Source organism: Patella vulgata, chromosome 7, assembly GCF_932274485.2.
Source record: "Patella vulgata chromosome 7, xgPatVulg1.2, whole genome shotgun sequence".
Lineage (NCBI taxonomy): Eukaryota > Metazoa > Mollusca > Gastropoda > Patellidae > Patella > Patella vulgata.
This window is the reverse complement of record NC_065885.2, coordinates 50,826,213-50,849,437: the sequence shown is the minus strand read 5'-3', so window position 1 is coordinate 50,849,437 and position 23,225 is coordinate 50,826,213. Positions and strand designations below refer to the sequence as shown.

The following is a 23,225-nucleotide window of genomic DNA, read 5'->3' as shown; positions in this document are numbered from 1 at the left end:
TGCATACACATGGAAAACGAATTGATTTAGGTACAGGACAAAGCGTGACGAGGATGAATGAACCTCATCAGCCTCACTGATAATCCGCTACTGCATACACATGGAAAACGAATTGATTTAGGTACAGGACAAAGCGTGACGAGGATGAATGAACCTCTGTTAAACCCGTCACTGACCATCGAACGGGTTTGTTTTCAATGACCCTGGTGCTATTTAAATTTTGACAGATCTACAGGACTAGTACATAATTGTCCCATCAGGCAAGACTTCCAGAAACACCATTTATTGCTGTCTCGTCAAGGAATTGGGCTTTGGGGAATTTATCGCGAATGCTACATTCGAATTGAACTTTCTGTATTATCATTGGTGTGTAAATACAGATCTCGCTGCGTTCATATTGGATTCAAATGCTTCACATAACCGCGTTCTATAGTAGATTCTTACCCGTGTTCTACGACACCCCCTTCTAAGATATCAATGTCTGCTAAGGAAGCCCTTCAAGAATACATAAACTTGAATTACTCATTGACTTTCTACAGTTTTCTTCTTTGAATCATTTGATTTTGTTTATATATAGGCCTAACTATTCGACACAGTTAATAATTAGCGGTTGCCAGGAAAGATACGCCCACATTTTGCAAGAGATGGATAGAGAACAGGCTAAAAAATAAATCAGGGGCCATAATCCAGGAAGTTACGTTCCAATATGCGTAAATATCGAAAGGAACCAAGATCTTTGGGTTATAAACATGTATTTCAAGTTTCATCAAATTCGGATCAAAATTGTGTCCTCTAGAGGATCCTCGACCTTCATATACCATAATAATTACACTATTTGCGTACGAGGCCCGGGGCGGCCATTTTGTCCGAAGTTTTGGTCCGATTTTCACGAAATTCGAACTCAACCATCATTAGGGTGTAACGGTGATATATTAAAACGCTTTTTGAAATCGGATAAAACTTGTGACTTCTATTTGCGTACGAGGCCCGGGGCGGCCATTTTGTCCGACAGTTTTGGTCTGATTTTCACGAAATTCGAACTCAACCATCATTAGGGTGTAACGGTGATATATTAAAACATTTTTTGAAATCGGATAAAACTTGTGAATTCTAGAGGGACCACAAGTTAAAAACGCCATTTTTTTCGTACAATCAAGGGCAATAATTCAGGAAGTTAAGATTCGATATGCACGAATATTGAAAGAAACCAATGTCAAAATCCATGAAGTTTCGATCCGATACATGCCAATATCGAAAAGAACCGAGATCTTTTGGAGATAAACCTGTGTAGAGTGTCCACAAACAAATTGTGGACGGACAGGGGCGACGACAATATACGCCCACATGAAAATGTGGGTATAAAAATCGAGAGTTTACAGGGAATTCTAGATAATGTAAATATATATTTAATATTCTACATTTTGCTCAGAACCGCTGTAACACCACGAGATTGACGTCATACGAATAACTTATTGACAACTTACGCCTTTCCTTTGGAAGATAAATTTTACAGCAAGCCATTTGTATTCCTATGGGAACCAATTGTGCTCAGTTTCTTGCTATTTATGTATTCCTATAAGCCAGAATTGATCTAGAGATTAGTGCAAAAGAACAAAGGGCTGGATAAATCCTTTAATTTACAGGTACACAAACAGTTCCAGGGCTTTAAAATCAGTCTTTATGTATGTATTCTGGGGATTTGGGATATTATTGAACGTGATATCCTATTTAGATCTGCGTCTCTTATTTGACTAAAAACGACTTCCCGTCTTCATTAGCCCAGGTTAGGAGCAGAACAGTAGGACGTTAAACCCCTTTTCATTTCATTTCATTTACTAAACGACTAGGTTCCTTTACGAACGGTGTCTGATCGGACTGTTCTCTCTCCGTTCCTTTTCGTCCCTACGTGACAAAGATATAGCACACGTGACCTTTTCATACTCCCTCCTGTATCTGTAGGTACACCCAACTGTTCAGTGTTCTTTTGTGAACGCGATTAAAGACAGTGTTTTGTACGAATTTTTTCCTAAATTATCAGATTCACGATTTGAAAGTTATCAATGTTATCGTACTGCTTTGCAGACAGAGATACTGATAGAGAAAATAATCTTAATGAGATTACCTGAGATTACCAATTTTGTCGTAAAGAAGTACCAAATAAAAAATCAAGCTTTTTGGTCGCTATTTTCAGAGTTATCTCCAGATTTACGAACTTGTGTGAACATAATTCAATACCGATCTTGATATGATTTTGTGGGGTTTTTAAAAGAAAAAAACTGTAGTTAAGATTGTCCATTTATAGGTTAAATGGAAAAGCTTGAAACGAAAGTTTCGATTTAATAAGAAGTCAATAATTCAAATATAGTACATACATCTCAAATAATAACTTTTTTTTGCAAAATTCGTAAATCCCCATACTGCAAGGTAATCTAGACGGTAGTTTCGTGTGAGAAATTACTGAAATGGCGATTCTTAATCAAAAAAACACCAGGCATCACTTCAAATTGTATAAGATCATATAGCTAACGCAAATTTGTTGTACTTGCGTATCGGATTATAATTTTTAGCTCTGTATTCACAAGATTCTATAAGATGACCAAGGCCGATGACTCTAGAAAAAATTATCGGAATTTGCTGGATCATTGAAAAACTCTTTTCGCTAAATATAGGTTGATCATGGGCAATAACTTTAGAAATAAATATCAGAATATTCAATGTTCTGCACTGAGAAGTGTTTTTTTTTATGTTTTGAGTAATTCTTCGCATACATACTTATTATTAACGAAATCGGACACCATATCTGATTATCAACATCGTAAATAATATCAACGAGAGCATCGCTACCGCTGCAATATACGTTCACATTCCTGCTTTGACTGATATGGTATTTTTTAAAATAAAGAGAATGAAATATGAAATAGCTGCAATGACTGTAATATGACAAGAGGCAAAGAAGGCTAGGCGCTGGGTTCGTTTTGTCAAATTTACAGACTAAATATTAACAAACACGTGGGGCTTGCACCAACATATATAATTGTTATCTTTACGATATAAGGATATAAATATGCAAAGTTCCAAGATGATCCATTCAGAATTGCAGACTGTAGCCGAGAACACAAAATTGGGCGTGGCCCTGCCCCTGGGGGTGGAACATGGGACAATGTAAATAGGTACAACTCTGTTATTGAAATGATTGATATGCCGAACTTAAACAAAATTGCAACCAATAGGGTATTTACAGACAAAAAATAAACAAAAAAAGTGGGTGTGGTACCACATCCCTCATGGGGTCGGGACATGCACCAAATTAAATAGTAGCTATCCTTAGGGTGTAAGGAATAAATATGCCAAGTTCCATTCAGAATTCCCGCCTGTAGACAAAAAAACCCGGCAAAATTTGGGTGTGGCTATGCCCTTGGGGGCTGGACATGGACAGATATAAAGAGGTACAACACTATGATGGATCGTGCCGAAGTGGATCCAAGTCTATTAATAATTGCAACCTGTGGATTATTTACAAACAAAATATTAACAAAAGGTGGGTGTGACACGGCCTAAGGGGCTCGGTTCATGCACCATAATCAATAGTTGTCGTCCTTGGGGTATAAGGAATAAGTATACCAAGACAATCCATTCAGAATTGTGACCTTCAGGCTCTAAAGACCAAAATTGGGCGTGACCCTGCCCCTGGGGCTCGTGACATGCACCAAAATCAATAGTTGTCGTCCTTAGGCTCTAAGGCATACACATGCCAAGTTCCAAGATGATCCATTGAGAATTCCGCCTGTATACGATAAACACAAAAAAATGGGCGTGGCTCTGCCCCTGGGGGTTGGTATATGCACCAAAAGCAAAAGCTGCCACCTTTAGGCTATAAGGAATACATATGCCAAGTTCTAAGACGATTCATTAAGAATTGTGGCCTGTAGGCAACACACAGACACAGAAAAAAAATGGGTGTGGCTTTGGCCCTGGGGGGATGCCCTATTTCAAACATTAATGCATTCCGGTAAACTGAATAATAATTTCTATTGTAATTGTCGTATTGAAAAAGGCATGTTGCACAAGATATGCATGTAATTAACAAAATAATTGGAATGTTAACGTCTTGCTACTCTGCACCGACTGGGCTAATGGAGACCGGCGAAAACTTAGTAAAGGCACGGAATATCTATACAACCCCACCCCTTACAGACACCCCGGTCTGATTAGAGTTCTTCCAATTGAAAAAGAAATAATTTGTCATGGAAGCCATTGGTTTGAATTGTATTATCGTGTCCGGACAATAAAAATGCAACTGCACGTTTCTTAGAACCGTGTTATTAACGGAAGTATAATATTCCACACATCAATCTAACAATAATATGACAGGATCGGTGAATTATTTCCATTTTTATTGGGAAGGTCCGGGATTCGATACTGGTGATACCCGGGAATTTCCAACTCGGTTTTCGTGTCAATGGTGCAGGACAGGGGTCTGGCAACGAATAGTGTCTATTCGTTCGGCTGGTACGAAAAACCGAAACGTGCAAGCAAAAGAACCCTTGACAGATGGAATTTGACATAAGTTTAGGCCACTGTCATTAGCCCAATTGATGCAGAAAAGTAGGACGTCAACCCATATGTCATCATCACCATCCCCATCATATCATCAATCATCATCCTCATTATTATTATTACATGGCAACAAATCCCCCTTACAGGTTATGTTATATAGGTCATTAATTTAATAGTTGGAAGTAGAATGATAATGCCGTGTGGTGTTTAATCAAACCCCACTGCCCTTTAGTTCTTCCGTAAACGACACTTTAGTTCAAATCAATGGAAGTAATGAATCTTAAAAACTGAATAAATTGGCGGATATGATAACTGGCATTTAGGCGACGGTTCTATCAATACTTTATTTTTCCGTTTCTCTCTCGGGATGCTATGATTGAAAATTTGCGGTAAAACTCGAGTCTCTTCCGTCCGGATTTCACCACACGTTTTCCTTAATTAATACAACACGAATCATCAGATTTCGCAGTCTACATTTAGACTAATCCAATATGGCCGTTAAGGTTTCTAAAAGTCTCAAACCAAACCGGAGATGTATTATTCTGAATTTGAATGTCACCTGTGTCCTTGTCGATACTATTAACCATTGTTGGACACGTGCAGATCAATACTGCCATATTTACCGTGATGATAACAGGATACAAATTTTGGCTTGATTTGTGTTTTATTAAGCGGGCGTTGAAAAGTCATTTATTCCTAATATTGATTATCTGGAAAACAACTAATTTCATATTTACTCTTTAATCTGTAACTAATACGCTTTTTGATCTTACAAGCCAAATAATTAGATACATTTAATACGCTCTTAGATTTCACTGATCAATGATATTCCTGCCGGCATTTCACCAGTAAATGGGTACATGGCATGCCCCATAAAATACGAGGAACGAAAAACGGCACAGATTTGTATTATTTTATATCGACGTTCGGCTTAAAAAATAAAATGACTTTTCAAGAAGCAATGTTATTTAGCACAGAGTTAAAACAATATGGTCATCTACAAACTTTATGAATATTATTACAAATCTTCACATTTCTCAAATAATGTAACGTTTGAAATCTATAATTAATAAATTATCTGGCTACCAAAATGTCGCTGGTGATAATAACGGCAAAGTATTCTGGTTTATTCAGACCCATTGTCGCTTTAAAGGGGTGTGATATTGGGGTTGGTGTTGGTCTAGACTAATTACTTCTTCTTATCACCCGTCCCTGAAGCCGGTCTGAATATCCTTTTCTTTACTTCGCAATTTTACATACCACGCGTAGGCTATCTATAAGCGCCAGGGGTGGGTTAAGGGACAAGCCGTCACTGGCGGAGAAGTTGGAATGTCCGGGGAACCTACCACAGATAATTTTGGTTTTGTTGTTCAAATCTAACAATCTCACATTTTGATGAAAAAAGTTTTCTTGTAAGATGTAATATGTTGCTCTTGTTATTTTACATCTATGTCGTAAAACGATTATTACTATATTAGTACTAACATATGTTCCCTCTTAGATATGTTCCTTCTAACAGACAAGGAGTCGTCGGTGTAATCGCTGGGTGAGGATGTAGCAGGGCAGTCAGGATTTCAGAGAAACGAAAAGTAAGGCTTGTCAAGGATATGAATACGCAATCTGAATAATGAAAATAGCTCGAGACTTTGTTTTAGCATGGGATACCCTACTATAGAGACCCTATGATGATATCCTACTTTTTGGTCATAAGATGACAATTAACATTCAACTGATAAAAGAACCCTTAAAGATAGGTTCCCAGAAAAGTATTTATCGGGTGGTTATTTCCAGTAAAAGTATGGCAATTTTGGTATACAGTGTATATGGAAAGTAGAAATATCCAATCTTACTAGAAAAATACTGGATGTCCTGAAAAACACTCATGGAGCGCATACAGGACAAAACTTAAGGGTTTCCCTAATCGACAGCCCGACGACTAGGAGTGTCTGCACGCGTGACGTCAAAGGTCGCACGCGGAGATTAGAGCGCATGATAAACTTTATAAAGAGTTAGACATACAACAGTTTCTGAGTTAAAAACCACGGAAAAAACTTGGGCAGTGGATAATCCCAGAATTTAATTAGGCTTCGATATTTGTAATAAATAGTTAGCGATTAAGGCAACATCGTCTTGTGTATGCAATGAATTCTCCTCCCACTTCGCCCTACTGAGAGAGAGGTAAGTCACGTGACACAAACATGACCTCTTTTGATCGATTTGTTTTATAGTAAGGGTATTCCTTGGCAACTGCAATATTTTGAGAAGGATTTGAAGCAAAATTATGATAAATTAATTAGTTTGAATATGTTTTTAGTCCAAATTAATCATCAAATCACCCAGTTGGTATGCGGGAATGTATCTTTAACAGCATACAAAATACGTTGTGTTGTAATAGGTGCAGTTCCTGTTCCTTTTCTAACACGCAATTTGGTTTATTATTATTTCAGTCTTACTGGGAGTAACTTCGGGCCTAAAAAAAACTTCATTTCCCTAACTAGTGTCGTACCACAGTGACACGGCGAAGGTAAGAACGCGCTGATCTTATTTTAAGCTATCTTGTTCGCCCCTTTTGTTGGCACAGATGACACAGTTTTCCCGTGAGACTCGATTCATGATCCAATTGTCTAGAACGGTCTAGTCGGCGAATCGAGTGCACTCGTCAGCGTCAAAATGGTGCTTATTAGGCAAAGTCATTATCGTAAGATGTCATGTAGCATTTACCAAGGTAGAGAAAAGACCGAATAAAAGTACAACCCATCCTTCTGTATGATTTCAACAATTCAATTACTGTGTGAAATACCATATCTCTCAGAAATATAAACGTAGAGCAGTTATTGTATAGTTTTAAGAGCTTCTAGACCCGCCTTATTAACAGGACCGGATTATCCTGGAGGGAATTGTATGAAATATGATATGCTTATTATACGCCTTAACCGCATGGATTTTGTCGGGATCACTAATTGAAGTTTACAGTTCCTGGCAGTACACCGTAAACTTGTGCTTCCACAAGAAAGCAAAATAATACCTGTGTCTTCCGATTTCCGTTAACACTTCAACACAAAACAACCATTTTCCATAAGGATGGTTAAGAGCTACAGCGTACGTAACTAACGTACGAAAATTAAATGGTAGCTGGCTTTTTTTTTCGCACGTATACAGTGAATGGCCATTTTGCTCAGTAATCCCAGCCAGAATTTGGCTATTTTTTTAAAATTGCGTTAAAGTTTTAAATTTTTGTTTAGAACTGAAAGAAATTAACTTTTAGTCAATCCCCACACTAAAAACATTAACAGAATTGATTGTGTATATCTGAAATAGACACGACCGAAGCACAAAATAGTGCCAATATGCCGACGTCAAATCTAGAGTTGTAGATGATGTTATTTTTGTGAAAAATCATTGGAAGAAGCGATAAGACGTTCTGTACGGATTATACAGTCCTAAAGGCTGCAAGAAGGCTATTGTTTACAATGTAACATTGTGTCTTGTAATGTTGATAATGATCATAATGATGGTGTTTACATTTGTTTGTTGATGTGACCTCATGACCTGTGACGTTTAGATAACGTCATATGGATATCATGGCTATTCACTGTGTCAGAGTCACTTCTCTGCAGGTAGGGTGAGTCTGTCGTTCAGATTGGAGCTACAGTATAGGTGAAGGTCGTCGAAGTAATTTCACTTCGTTCTTTTTAAAACTTACACTGGTAAAGTATGTTCTCCCGCGTGACGTGCCTCTCGACATTGCATAGTCCGGTACAAGGGAAAAACGTGATGTGGGCTAATCGGCTCAGATCAAGCCTATTTCCACTGTATTTTACGCTACTGAATATTTATGTAATGGCGGGGACGGTGCGCCATTGTCGATCTGGCACCATACTGCTTGACCTCGACGTATGCGCAGTGACAACTTCCCATATTCTTTCGTGTTTTTGATAGTTTAAAAACGATATCAAGTAGTCGCGTTTATTAGGTCCCACAGTGAACTATTTATTGGAGGCGAACATTTAACCTATATCAAATGTATTGTCGATCATTTCCAAACGGCTCAATATTTTGGGCTGAAATGTCCGACAAGATAAATAGGCAAGGTAAATTTCATCACATTTTGCATATTCGTTCGATCAGTTCTTTTACTGAGTGGCTTACCTACCATAATAAGCAACATTCTGACACAGCATTATGTTTTTGTCGGACATATTCGAATATTTGTCTTTTTTGGACGAACTTTTGTAGATATATTCGTGAAACCACATATGTACACATATTCACAAGTTTAATAGATTGTACTGCCTTTAATGTCTGTGTCGTATTGCCAAGTCTTAATATATCGGCTAATCTTACAGGTAAGGATCATACGTCGAATCCGGTTAAGCGAAAGACATCTTGAATTTTTCTAATACAACATGTACGTAAAATAACGGAGCGAGGCAAAGCAGTTTTAACACATTGATGTGATTATCTTACTGTGTAAAGATGGGCTTCTGATATCCAATATTTAAGACAAAATGAAAATTTTAAAATTGGCACACGAATCGCGTGCCAGAATGCTTTCGGGGGTCATTTGTAATGAAGCGAATCGACGCACGATGCTAAACATATCACATAGGAGATCACTACAGGAGTCGACTGGAATAACCAGACGCCATTCAATTTGGACACTATTCGCGTATTTCGCCGAACATAACTGATTAGAAATTCAAATAAAAACAGAAACGGTTGAATGTAAATCAGTTTATATACATTCATATTACATTATTATATGCGTTGCGACTAATTTGTGCCCATTTCTAGGTGCCAAATGGTATCATGTCGGGTTGTCGGCCATGCTCCTGTCAATACTGTACACTGATCCTGGTGTTGGTCAAGAAAGTTCCCCGGGATTTTGCAGCTCGGTTTCTCCCTGTCGGTAGAGAACCCTTCACAGTTGGAACAATTCGATACAGAAAGACCACTCTAGAGGTCACAATTATTATCCAATTTTTAAAAAAAAAAAACCGTTTGAATATATTTTATAATGTTATGTGTGTTCGAATTTCGTGAAAATCGGATCAAAACTGCCGGACAATATGACCGCCTCTCGTACGCAAATAGTGTAAACATTTGGTATACCAAAGTTGTGGACCCTCTAGAGGTCACAATTTTGATCCGATTTTGATGAAACTTAAAATGCATGTTTATATCCAAAAGATCTTGGTTCTTGTCGATATTCGCGCATTTCAGATCGTAACTTCCTTAATTATGGTACCTGATTGTACGAAAATCGCGTTTTTAGCTGGTGGTCCCTCTCGAGGTGGGGGGATGGATGGCCGAATGGTTAGCACGTGCGTGCTGTATCATAAAGCCTGTCATTGAGTCAACTGGCGTGGTTTCGAATCCCCGGTTGTACGTGACAAGGAGTAGGGTCGCCTGTCCAATCTCGTGGGTTTTCTCCGGGTCCTCCGGTTTCCTCCCACTGCTAAAGACCCCTACGCGCAAGCGAATTATTGAAATAAAATTAAGAAAAATTAGTTTGTGTGATTAAACCCCATTTCTCGAGGTCACAACTATTATTCCGATTTAAAAAAAACAACACAAAAAAACGTCCGAATATATCCTTGTTACACCGTAATTTTGGTTGAGTTCGAATTTCGTGAAAATCGGACCAAAACTGCCGGACAAAATGACCGCCCCTCTTACTCAAATAGTGTAAACATCTTGTTGGGACCTCGGTTGTTCGTCCCATCCGATCGACTATACATTATCCCTTGCCAGTCCTTCCATACTACACCACTGAAATCACGCCCGAAAATTCCCAATGAACTTTCAGCAACACAGGGATCAAACACGGGACCTCAACGTTAGCGAGTCGACGTCTTACTCAATGAGTCACCGTGGCTCCCAGAAAAATAGGACGTTATACCCCATTTTCGGCAGTGTGCTATGATGGAAATTTTCACTGGACAGTGGCATTTCTTCACCAAATTCAAACTGTGAAGAGGTCTTTTATGTGCACGCCAATGTGTACACGGGAGCTTGTCTTTTGGTCCCATCTACATAACTAGGTACTTTTCTTTGCAAGGCCCTTCGTCCTGCACTACCGACAGGGAGAAACCAAGCTGCATAATCCTGGGGAACTTTCTTGACCAACACCAGGATCAGTGTACATAATTGAGAGGAGCATGGCCAACATCACGACAACCCGACATCACATTTTAACCCGACAATACAACATTTACGCGACATTATACATTTTTAATGTTTTGGTGTCGGTTGAAAATGTCGTATTGTCGGGTTGAAATTTCGTGATGTCGGGTTGAAATGTCGTGATGTCGGCTTGTCGGCTTGTCGTCTTGTGATGGTCGACATCACCACATGATACCAATCGGTCACCATAGTAAAATAATGACACACGCTAAAAAGAGTAACAATTATTACAACCAACTCTGAGCAGAATTGTTTGTATTGCAAAAGAAACCTTTGTGTGTGTGGTGCTCCTCTTTTGTTTTGGCCACGAGATGGTGTAGCGATTTGGTAGTGTGGGGAATTCTGCTGCAATTATTGCTCAGGACCCACACCCCGGTAAAATCTCTTTAGGGGATAGGGCGGACAGCGGACTAGCTAAAAAGCTGTTGTGCTATGTTCGTCTCTCTCTCTTTGAACAAACGGAACAAAACTGTATAAAACTATCAAGTATTATTATGTATTGAAACATATATACAGGTAAGTTCTAATGGACTGGGAAAACTCTTTATACTATTTATAAAGAGGCAAACTGTCCCAGTTCAAGCCGCTCTGTGATCTGTTTTGTGTAATAGCTTAAAGCTATACTGTTCGTTAACTGTAAGCAGATAAAAACTGTATATGTTCATTAGACGCACGCGACTAAACCTGTTACTGTTTATAAGATGCAGGCTGTGCGACCAAAGAGCATTTCCCAAGAAATGTAGGTGTAATAACTAAAGCTTCGCTTCGAACCTGGAGACGGATATCCCAGTTGGAACAGCTGACCCAATATACTGGTGCGTCTACAGACTATAAATAAAACAATACTAACAAAATGAAACTAGCTTTTCCACGTGTATTATTTCATGTGATCTAAGTCTATACTGCCTTTAGGACCATGACGCACACACGACACTTCTGTAATAGTAATTCCTCTATCTATTTATAAATCAAAATAGCTTAGGTTACATTTAGTATAATTAGACAGCTGTTTATGTATTATTAATGGTAAGTGCGTTGATAATGCCTTATACCGCACTAAACACCAAATTATGGTATTCTCGACTTAGACGATTGAATGAATGATGTGGGTGTTGTGAAGATAACTACACATTCTTATGCATTATTTGGAGACCAGGAAAATGCAGCTAGCAAAGACCTTTTGGGGGCCATCAATCATATTAAAATACAAAATGGGGCAGTGGAGTAGTCGAAAAATAACTTTTCTTCTCAGTACAGTTCATGTAGGAAAAGTGCTGCCCCGGAAAAGGGTTTAGACGGACCACCCTACGCCTTGTCAAGTGCACGCTGCGACACTCGATTCGATGACAAACCCGATGATCATTCTACAGCGACCCATGTCCTGCGTGTGTGTGTGTTCGGACAAGTTAATAGATACAGAAAAAAAGGTCCAAAAATTAAACCTAATTACTAAACTGATCCTGAACTTGTTAACTTGCAACTAAACAAAAATATCTTTGTTCATCTTCCTTAACAAATATATTTGTGTCAACGTCTAGGACCGACAGCTCTGTTTGATTCGTTGGAGAAATAACATCAGCTTTGGATAGAAAATGTGTATTAAAGGGTCTACGGAATATTCTTTTATACAACGTATTCTGAAAGTGTTTTCTCATAACTGCTCCCATATTAAATCTACTGGCCAGAGATTTTAAGTGATCAACCAATCATAGTAGCATGGAAATTCCATATTCCTTGGGGTGCGCCGACGAGCATTACTAATATTCTCTGGGCAGTTACCTGAGATGGGAAAGAATGTAATGGGAAAGAATGTAATATAGTGAAATTTCGATCCCAATGTCAAATAAAAGCGACAGGACTTTGTTACACAATAAAATGCTGAGTTAAAAATAATCTATGTACTGTTCATTACAATATAACCATATGACAACTCTCAAAATTGCGCTTTTTTAAATTATTTTTTGTTGTTGTTCTGGGGGCGACGCTCATCGAAACATTCTAAGGCGCCGCCAATTGATGTTATACGATCAGCATGAAACTTTTGTTAGGACGTTACATTTCCAAGATGGCTGTGGCGAATTCATAGCCAGTTCCTTGTCCATGGTATGATGGTACTTGTTATGAGCGTGTCCACAAGAGGACCATGCAGAAAATGGAAAAAAAACGATAACCCGGCGGGGTCAGCAATTTTCAATCAGAATTGGTCTATGGGGACTCCTAAATGACAACTTCCGGTATAACTGGAAATGGTTGTTTGGGGGGCAAAATTTGCCATATTACGACCCTTTTTTTACCCTATTTTCAAAACGCTCCTACTTAAAATGTTGTGACCCTACAATTTTTATATTGCTCAGGTATGTCAGGTCTAGTGGTCGTCTTAAAATCATGCATTCGTTTGGGAGAGAATGAATCGTGTGGAATTTTCTTTAAGTTAACTTAATTTATCAACACCAGTACTATATATTGTTATTTGAATGTTCCTTGTGCCTAATATGTTATTTTGGTTAAAAATCATAAAATGTTTGTGACAAAATTGGACGTTCACGGTCATTGTAATACCCCCGTCAGACCTGGGTAGCGTCCTTACTGTGCTGCTACGGCGACGGATAATTGTCTCAGATCGCGTTAAGATCGCCATAAGCGTGGTAAAAGCGTGGTGGAAACGCCAGATATCGTGCATTAGTCTCCATGGTCGCCAATGATCGCCATGTCACGGCGTTTGTTTTGAGCATGTTCGAAACAAACGCCAAGATTCTACGATCTGACCTGGAAAGCTGTAAGAATGTGGTTTTCCATGAACGTAGTAAACGCACAGTACACACGCAGTACACACGTGGCGAAAATTGTAACATTTGCAACGGGCACTTCATGGCGTCTTCACCACGACCCTCGCGTGTCTGCCACAACTCCGCCAAGCGTTCAGGGTCCTTAGGGCGTTGTCATGGCATTGTTACGATGATGTCACCACTGTTGCGAGATTGCACCACGTCCTCATGGCGATCTTATGGGGTTCCCACTGTGTTTATGGAGTTCGTGACGAGCGCGCCGTGAGAACGCGGTATAATCGCACAGATCGCGGTAAGAACGCGACTTTTTTTCAAGTTTGTAATTTTTGGGGGGACATTTTCTCGCGTTGTGTTCACATTTGCCGGTGACCTTGTGCATTTTCTGGTCGCTGTACGGTCGCAGCAGCGCACTAAGAACGCCACCCGGTCTGACGGGGGCTTAAGGAAGGGGCGTAATTGGTGTATAATTTTGCAATATGAGACCATGATTATTTTCATCTGTATTCAGTAGTCACCGTAATAGCAGGAAAAGTATAAATGGATGGGCTGGCATGACAAGCGTTCATATCAGCAGAATTTAACCAAAGTAGCGCCTTTTCACCAATGACCAACGATTATCTTCAAATGGCCAATGATCTTCTTCATTACTACTACTTCATTATTCCCCCGTCAGACTGGGGTGACGTCCTTACTGCGACGCTACGGCGACGGAAAATGGTCGCAGAGCGCGTGAAGATCGCCATAAGCGCAGTAAACGCGAGGTGAAAACGCCAGATATCGTGCTGTGGTCTCCATGGTCGTGAATGATCACCTAGTCACCGCATGCTCAAAACAAACGTCAAGGCTTTGCGATCTAACCTTGAAAGTCCTTACTGCGCTGCAGCGACCGTACGGCGACCAGAAAATGCACAAGATCGCCGGCAAACGTGAACACTACGTACGAAAATGTCTCAAAATATTACAAATTGAAAAAAAAATGCGTTTTCACATCTTTCCAGGGCAGATCGCAGAACCTTGGCGTTTGTTTTAAACATGCTCAAAACAAACGCCGTGACTCAGCGATCTTTTGCGACCATCGAGACCACAGCGCGATATCTGGCGTTTCCACCACGCTTTTACCACGCTTATGGCGATCTTGACGCACTCTGGGGCCATTTTCCATCGCCGTAGCAGCGCAGTAAAGGCGCCATCCCGGTCTGATGGGGTAAAGAACGAGACTTTCATCAAGTTTGTAAATTTTTGGGGACAATTTCTCGCGTTGTGTTTACGTTTGCCGGCGACCTTGTGCATTTTCTAGTCGCTGTACGGTCGCAGCAGCGCAGTAAGGACGCCACCCAGTCAGACGGGGGCATTACGTCAAGGTTCTGCGATCTGACCTAGAAAGCTGTATGAACGCCACCCCAGTCTGACGAGGGCTTAAGATTTGTATTAAGGAGCAGATCATCGCATAGATTTGTTGACTGACATGAATATCCTAAACTTGATATATTTATTGTCCACATGCTGCTTTAAATAGAACCATAAGAAGAAACATTTAGACGTGTTCATGGATAAACATTTAAAGTTTGGCAGTGTCCATGTTTTGGGACCACCATGTTTTCCTTATTGAAATCGCTGCAGGGGGGGGGGGGGATGGCCTAGATCACAATAGTATGTATAGCACTCCAGACAATACAGGATAATGTTGACTGCACATTCCAACAGCCTACATATACGTATGTCCGAGCAGAAGTGGTCACTAACTTAGATTCCTATGTTTGAGTGTAAATGCTTTCTGACCTGCCTTCCTATATTATCAGTTTTGGGGCCACCGGTAAAGGTCATTTATGTAGTGCTGTTTTTGTCCAATGTCATTTTCTCATTCGGGGATTTCAATATGAAATGTATGAAAGTCTCCTGTAATGCCTCTCCATACAAGCTTCAAATCTTTCTTTACAATGATCGGCTCCTAAATACAACTGGGAATACGCGCTGTTCGATTCCTAAAATATATTTGACCAAAATAACAAATTTAATTGTCACGAGGAATGTTCGAGATCACCGAACATGGTAGAAGGGGTGATAGTTTGAATATAGTTTGCAGTGAACAGACATACCCGTCGAATAAATGAAATACAGTGTGCTATGATGCAAATTTTTCCCGGGCAGCGGCACTCTGGCCTACTCTTATATCGAATTTCAACTGCCAAGGGATCTTTTATGTGCACGCCAATGTATACACAGGTCCTAGGTTTTTCGTCCCATCCGAACGACTAGACAGCTGTCCTAGCCAGACTCTCTGTCCTGCACCACTGACAGTGGGAAACCACGCCGGAAAATCGCGATGAACTTTCTCAGCCAATGTAGGGATCGAAAACACGACCTCCAGGCTAGCAAGCCAGCCTTTTACCCATTTAGCCACACCCGTCGAATAATGTACATATCTCAGAAACACTTCGTCTTCAAGCCACGGGCGACATAACAAATGTAATCGCGGGCTTAGCTGCAATGCTTCTCTACTACTAGCGAGTTTTCCGGTTCAAAACGGAACATTTCCAGACAAGACGACGTACTGTAGATGATGATGCAAATCTCCTGTAACTATTAGCGGTGTAGTAATCTTTTACCTGACAGCTGAAATATGCTTACTCGGAATCCTGTACCATATGTCACATTTCATTACTATATCATATTCAAATATAAGATTTATTATGAGTAAATTGCATTGGACATTCATGAAACACACGCGCTTTAGATCTTAAGGTCTGTTATTGAGTTAAGTGGCGTGGTTTCCATCCTAACCTAGGCTTGTATATGACATGGTGTAGTGTTTCTCTTTTCGCGCAAGCACATTTTTTAAATAAAATTGTACCATGTTAGTCTCAGAGTGACCTAGTTTGTGTCGAGTGGACCTTAAACCTCATTTCTCTCTCTCTCTCTCAAGTCAAATCACTCTTGCTAACGACTGAATGAAATATTTAATTTTGTAAAGTTGTCCATTCATATGCGTCACCACATGTTAGACCCAAAATGACCTAATTTGTGTCCAGTTGCCGTTAAACCCCATATTTCTATCTCTATTCCAAATCATCCTTGTTAACGACTAAATGGAATATATTACAATTGTAAAGATGTCCATAACATATACTTCGTCTGGGATATTGAGAAACGAATCATTTTAGTCGGTGTTTTTAAAATATTTTCCTGTTTTTATTATGGCTATTCCGATCATTTTTATTTTTAATTTTGTTAGTTGGAAGGTTGCTAGTCGTGAGTAACATTCAACTTTGGTCCTAGTCCTTGAAAAGAACGAGTTATAGCCTTTCATTAAATTCAATTTTCAGAGAGAGAGTTGGGTATCCTGTCAATATGAAGGTATCGTTAGCAGTAGAAGCTTAAAACTTGGTATGTGGGAGGAGACTACAAGGTTCTATTAATAACCAAACTTTTGCCTGTCCAAATCAATCAGTGTCCGAATAACAGATCATCCAATTTGTTGCAAAAATTTCCATTTTTTGGCTTATTTTCTATGAAAAAATATTATTCCAATTTTCCAGGTCGGTATCGCCCGAATCAATTTAATATTTTGTGGGGATGTATTTGGGTACAAACCCATCTCACAGAAAAAATTTGGTTAAAATCCCTGACCCAAGGGTTATCAACCTCTGCATGGTGCGCTCGCGGGACGTTCTATTGCCTTTTCCACGACAAACTCCAAATTCCACATTTTTGGAAATTGTCTTGGAGCTGTCCCAATATGCTTGGTTTGATATTTGTTGTTTATTTATTGCCATGTCTGTATTTGTCCTGTCCGCAGGTTTTGTCTTATCGGCTTTGTTTGCGTGTAGTGCGGTCTTCCCGCACTTACTATACGCATCATCATTGGCTTGACTCTTTTGGGACTGATCGAAGCCATATTAATCTTATTTGTATTCAAAATCGGATAAATTATCGACAATGACTCGACATAAAGGATGCTACTAACCCAAAGTCTTTGATTTTTTTTGTATTTTACTTTTCTTTATAAAAGGAAATAAGTGAAAGGTTTGGATATAAAAATACCCTGTTCTAGTCATAATTATGAACCCTATATAATTTCAAAGTTTGAATAATTATCTATGATGGATCGGCATTAACCATTTCACGACATAGTCTTTGAAGTTTTTTTATCCAAAACTTGCTGGGATTGTTTGATTACTTAATATCAAAAATAGAACCTATAAATCCCACGAGATCCGGAAATCGTGTTTCGGTATCGATTTGTTAAATGGTTATTACTTTGAATATCGGGTACTTTCCTAATTTCAAGGAATTATTGGACCGAAACCTTATAACCCTAGCCTCAATAAAATAACGTATTACTGGCAATATCAGTTAAGAAATGTCAAAACAAAAAAAAAATGACTCCGCAATCCCCATTTTCACATTTTTGATCAAATATTTCACTGTTTAAAGAGGTTTATTTTCATAAAATGTCTTTCTTTCTCATTAAACGGTATGGATTATTTGTATTTTCTGCTCGAATGATCCGCAGCAAGATCATACTCAAGCGGATCTTGTCACATAGATAGTTTCTGTTTGGGACAATGTCTTCATTGACTGGTTGAGGAATAACAAGAGATCGAGACTTCATCAATAATGGTTACTATTTATGATCCAGAGGCTTACAATATCAATCTAATATAAGTTTCACTGATTCAGTGGGCTTGTAAAATAATTAAATGCGAAGGTGGTATCGATTGACTAACCATGATAAACAATATATAACAAATCTAGAATATTTTTAATTTAGGCATGCCTGAATATAAAGGTTGTAGTTTTATGCACTTTGTATTATATCAAACCCGTCGTCGTACGCCGCAGTATAGTTCTATTGCAATGGTTTTAAAAGTTGAAATACTCACTAGTTTATCAAACTTAAAAGAATATATAATTAGTTTTTCAGGGGACATGGCATAACAGATGTAATTACAGTATCATTGCCATTACTTTTTAATGTAATCATTAAAAAAACCTTCACGGTTATAGCTATTTAATTAGTAACATTACTCATTACATTGTAAGTAATTAATTACCATTATCTATTACTTTATGACGTTGTAAAGAAGAAATTATTTTATTGGCTAACATTAAAAGAACTTTACTTTTAGCATTAAACTGTGTAAAATCACGTTCACCATAATTGTATCTTTTTTTATACCAGTTGTCATTTCTAAAAAAATACATCAAGTAAAATTAATTTCTTTAGAGAAATAGTGTTTGGCAATGAGTGTCGGGGTAACCGCATGTTTTTTGGCGTTTTTTTTTTCTCTTTTTTCTTATTAAGTTAACCTAATTGTTCTCGCGATTTCTATACGTAATAATTGCAAATTGTTTGTTTGCAAAATATATTTAACCCAATATTATTGGTCAGTATGTATGTACGTCTAGAAACTGTCAAATGATAAATGACGGGCTACCTGAAAGTCATCGGATTTTGGTTTGCCCTTTTTTCCTCGGTTTCACACCTGTCACAGTTTACAGCAATCAAATCGTGCCATTAATGTTACTAATAAGACGAAATATAAGAACATACTTTCATACAAACTGCTCAAGAGTGATAGACATATATTTGTTTGAAAATTATTGTCTTCGACGAAACCGATGTAAAAATTGGGATAATATATTCACGGATATTTCTAGCTGTTGTACATACGAAAGCTACGAAATAACCCCGTTTGAGAACAGACACCAAGTTGATTAACCAACATTTTAATTCCTAAATTGATGATTTTAGTGGAAAACACAATTTTAAGAAGTATTTATTTTGCTTCCATTTAATGAAATCGAAAATGTTTATTTGTGTGGGATTGACCGGTGTAAAATGGACTAGAATCAAATTTTAAAAAAAGTATACTAACTTGTTTAATATGGCGGCCATTGAAGGTGGAGGTCTATTTTCAAAGTAGACAGTAATTTGTGTAGAATGGAGGTTGTAAGCAGTTGTTAATGATTTACGCCATAAAGGAGACTTTCACAGTTGTTCAGTCTGCATATAACAAAATATTTCTGTGACATTGCAAGGGTAAAGATTATTTTGGCGCCCCCCACAAGAGTAGTTAGAACTTCAGCATATTTGATACAATTTGTTAAATTACAAAGAAAAGCCAATAAAATGAAATATATTCAATAATTGGACCAAATAAACAAATAAATGTTATAACAAGCATAATTCTAATTGTCACTTATATTTTGACAAAGCAATAAATCTGAAAAAGGAGAGGGCATAATTAGTAATTAATGTGTATTATAGGTCAGAGTAGTCTGGGTCACCCAGAACCCCCAAGTCTTCAACATACGTAAAGTCTGGGACCGTTGTCAATATCACTCGGCAAACCTCGGCAGATTCCGGTACCCTACATCTAGCCTCGGCTGTATGACAGTAAGTGATATGTACCTACGCCTATACATTTGCGATGCGGCACCGGTTTACTTATAAGCGGAAACTTGCCCGCGTTTAGAAAGAAGTTCTCAAAATTGCGTCGTTCGAAGAGTGTGTAGAATTTTCAGTGCAAATTTGTCCTTGTCTAAAGAAAATCGGATAAACTTGAAAGAAAAACAGCTTCAATCTTTGAAAATTTTGTAAGATAAAACATTCTTCAAATACGTCGTCATCGGTGACGTCATTGGTCGTCATGGACAACGCCATTGTAATCCGGGAACTTGAAAGTAGCTCTAATGGCGGACTTTAGATGATTAGATGTAGGGTACTGGAATCTGTTGAGGTTTGCCGAGTGTTGTCAATATATGACGAAAAGTTCCATTGCTCATGCGTAACCGGGAGGGTTTTTTTTATGTGGTTGATTATCCAGTATTATTTGGCCAAGTCAAATAAGAGATGCGCCCCTCCCCCCCCCCAAAAATCCCATAATTCACGCATTATTTATAAACAAACATGAATCGTGACGACGAATTAGGATTTTTTAAAAAAAAAACAACATAGATATGGCCCATGAAGAGAGAAATTTTACAATAATTTTTTTTAAGAGTGTTGGATATTGTACTGGCAATGCAGATGGATTTCGACATCTTGTTTTAGGACTAGTTACCTCCCTTAGACGTTGTTCATGCTAATATAAAAAAGACTGGATAATCTATCCAATGACCTATTATTCTCAAATGTTGACAACCCATCCAGACTAATATTCATAGAATATTTTTTCTGGGTGATAGAGACTTAGGTCAGAGCGTCTTCACACATGCGCTACTAATCTTGTGGTACATGTATACAAATCAGTGAAGTTTAACGCTGACTGGTAGATTGTACACAATGATCAATGGCCATGGGAGACAATTGTATGTTGATTCATTGAGTGAACTAAAATAACGCTAGACTGCCATAACAACAGTGTAAGCCATCCAGGAAAGATTTTCTTAAATGTTAGATAAAGTCCCCAAACAAAGAAAACACATTAAATATACATGATTACAAGATTAAAACGGTAGTAGATAATAAAAATAACCCTGGAAAAATAGCATCGCAGTGGATAATCCCGGTTACGTCACGTCAATATACAAATTTTAGAATCCTAAACTGTCAACGTAGATTGTCTTCACTCAACACTTTCAATCTGTGAATCAATGACATTCTAGATTTAGGATTAATGATTCGACCATGCAATAACTAGTTGACTTAACGGTGTGTTTCGCACCTATCAGCTTGTTTACTCTGTCCTGTAAAGATCAAAGACGGTGTTTGTTAGACAATTATTGTCCCTCTGATGGTCACACGAATCCTTGTGTACAAGCCAAGCATTAATATAAGTTTTTCAACTTAAGAATCTTATTTTCCCTATTTTTTCCACGTCGTTTTCACTGTCTTGCCAGGGTAGACAGTTCAATATGGCTAAGAACGATTCGACTAAATAGCGATTGGACGTTATTCCTGCAAACCATGCGTAAAGTGTGCCGTTTTGTGCTAGACATATAATGACTGTATATTGGAAAGAAATGTGATATCAATATTGCATCTCAGTTACCGACAAATCACATCATCTTTATTCGACCATTAACGCTTCCTTTTAATATTTTCTATTTTCTATACTTCAAAAGGGCACACAAAACACTGTGAGTGAAACTTACAGCAACCCTTATACCGGGCAATTTTCTTATAATTCTATAAATAAAAGTAAAAAAGATTAGAATACAGATATAAAAGGATTCAATAAGTTCACAACAAAGTGATTACAGCTTGAAATTACCGAGAACAGCCGCAGACATTTAAGTATGAGTGTATGGGAATGACGTATTTCACACCAATCTTTCGATATAGTTTATTAATTGGTCCATATTGTCACTGATTATCAGTTAATTATAATAAATTAAGTATATTATGTTCAAGTGCAAAACTGTTTCTAATCTATCATCGATCACCTGTTTTTCAATCGCCATTAACAGACAGTGATCGAGTGACAGTAATTGCGCGGCGGAAGAAACTGACGAGGCGCGTGACAATATAAAACGTCAAACGACAGCAGTGCTATCAGACGATAACTTGGGCTTCAAACATTGTAAAAGGGGACAGAATGGTTTCAACAAGGTATTTTCAGCTAGCAGGCCTTTTGACTTTCTTGTTAGCAGTTTTATTCTACACATCAACAGACGGCGCGCCTCTAGATGCTTTAGATTTAGAAGAAGAAGACTCATTAAAGGTTTGCTTATTATAGTTTAAACGTTAGAAAGTATTCAAAAATGACAAAAAGTAATTTGGAATCATTTTAAAAAAAGAATACCGTTTTTGTATTATAATTATTAATTCTGACTTTGCCACTGAGTTCAACAGGGGCAAAACATTTTATTGAAATTTTCCCCCAAAATAATGGTTTTCTTCGAAGCACTTAAGAAATTGTGTATGTTAAATACAAAAATATCTGTCACTTTCGGGAATTTTTCCAACAAAAACCATGTGATGATTTACATGGTTATATATTATATAAATACTTGATTGTATGAAATAATAAAGTTTATCAGAAGGATAGTTAGTCTAACATACAACTCTAAAATAGCCTTTATCTGATTAATGCTTTTCGTTGCTACTTATCAGTTGTCACTGATATATAATCTTAAACGCCTACAAAACAAAAACTTTCTGAGAATTGACGTTGTTTTAATAATCTGCTTTTTTATCTGAATAATAGGGGAAAAAACTGTTGAATAAAATTATGCAAAGTGAGTTATATCCGGATTGTCAAAGAAATGTTTTCTTTTTTAACAGATAAAACCAGCAAAGGAAGCGGTGACATTTTTGAACTTTCAAAATTCAAAGGATCACGCGAAGATATCCTTATCTTTAGAATGAGTCCGGTATATATTTTTGTTTAGAGCATTATCACTTTATGTCACTTCTTTGAATATGATCTTAAGAGAAAATCATCTAATTTCGAAAAAAACAAACACATTTAATATTCCTGGCATTCTGAAAATATGGAAATACTCTCTTATCTCGGGTTTCGTATTAATGTAATTAAAACAGAAGACATGCGAGGCCAACCAACATGCTCCCTCTTTTTGTAAATAAAAAGAATAGCACTATTTATTTTCTAGAGATTACTCTTCGTTTTATGGATATTTTATACCTGATTACCCCCAGGATCTATTACATACGTTATTTACATTTTATATTAATATCTATTTCGAATCTACTGTAACACGAAAGTAGTCACATCGTTAAATAGTTTA

At 37.9% G+C, this 23,225-nt stretch overlaps 1 protein-coding gene across 3 annotated transcripts in view; it reads left to right on the top strand.

Moving 5' to 3' along the window:
• The window catches only part of LOC126827152 (protein bicaudal D), a 51,697-nt gene that overhangs the window by 11,129 nt on the left and 17,343 nt on the right, over positions 1 to 23,225 (top strand). The window contains exon 1 of one of the 3 annotated variants that reach the window (XR_007682589.1): positions 7,038 to 7,081. The exons of 1 other annotated variant lie outside the window; for it this stretch is intronic. The gene's annotated coding sequence lies outside the window, so the exon portion shown is untranslated. Of the gene's footprint in view, positions 1 to 7,037; positions 7,082 to 22,006; positions 22,199 to 23,225 lie in introns of those variants that run through there. One more of the 3 variants, XR_007682588.2, reaches the window with a different exon arrangement.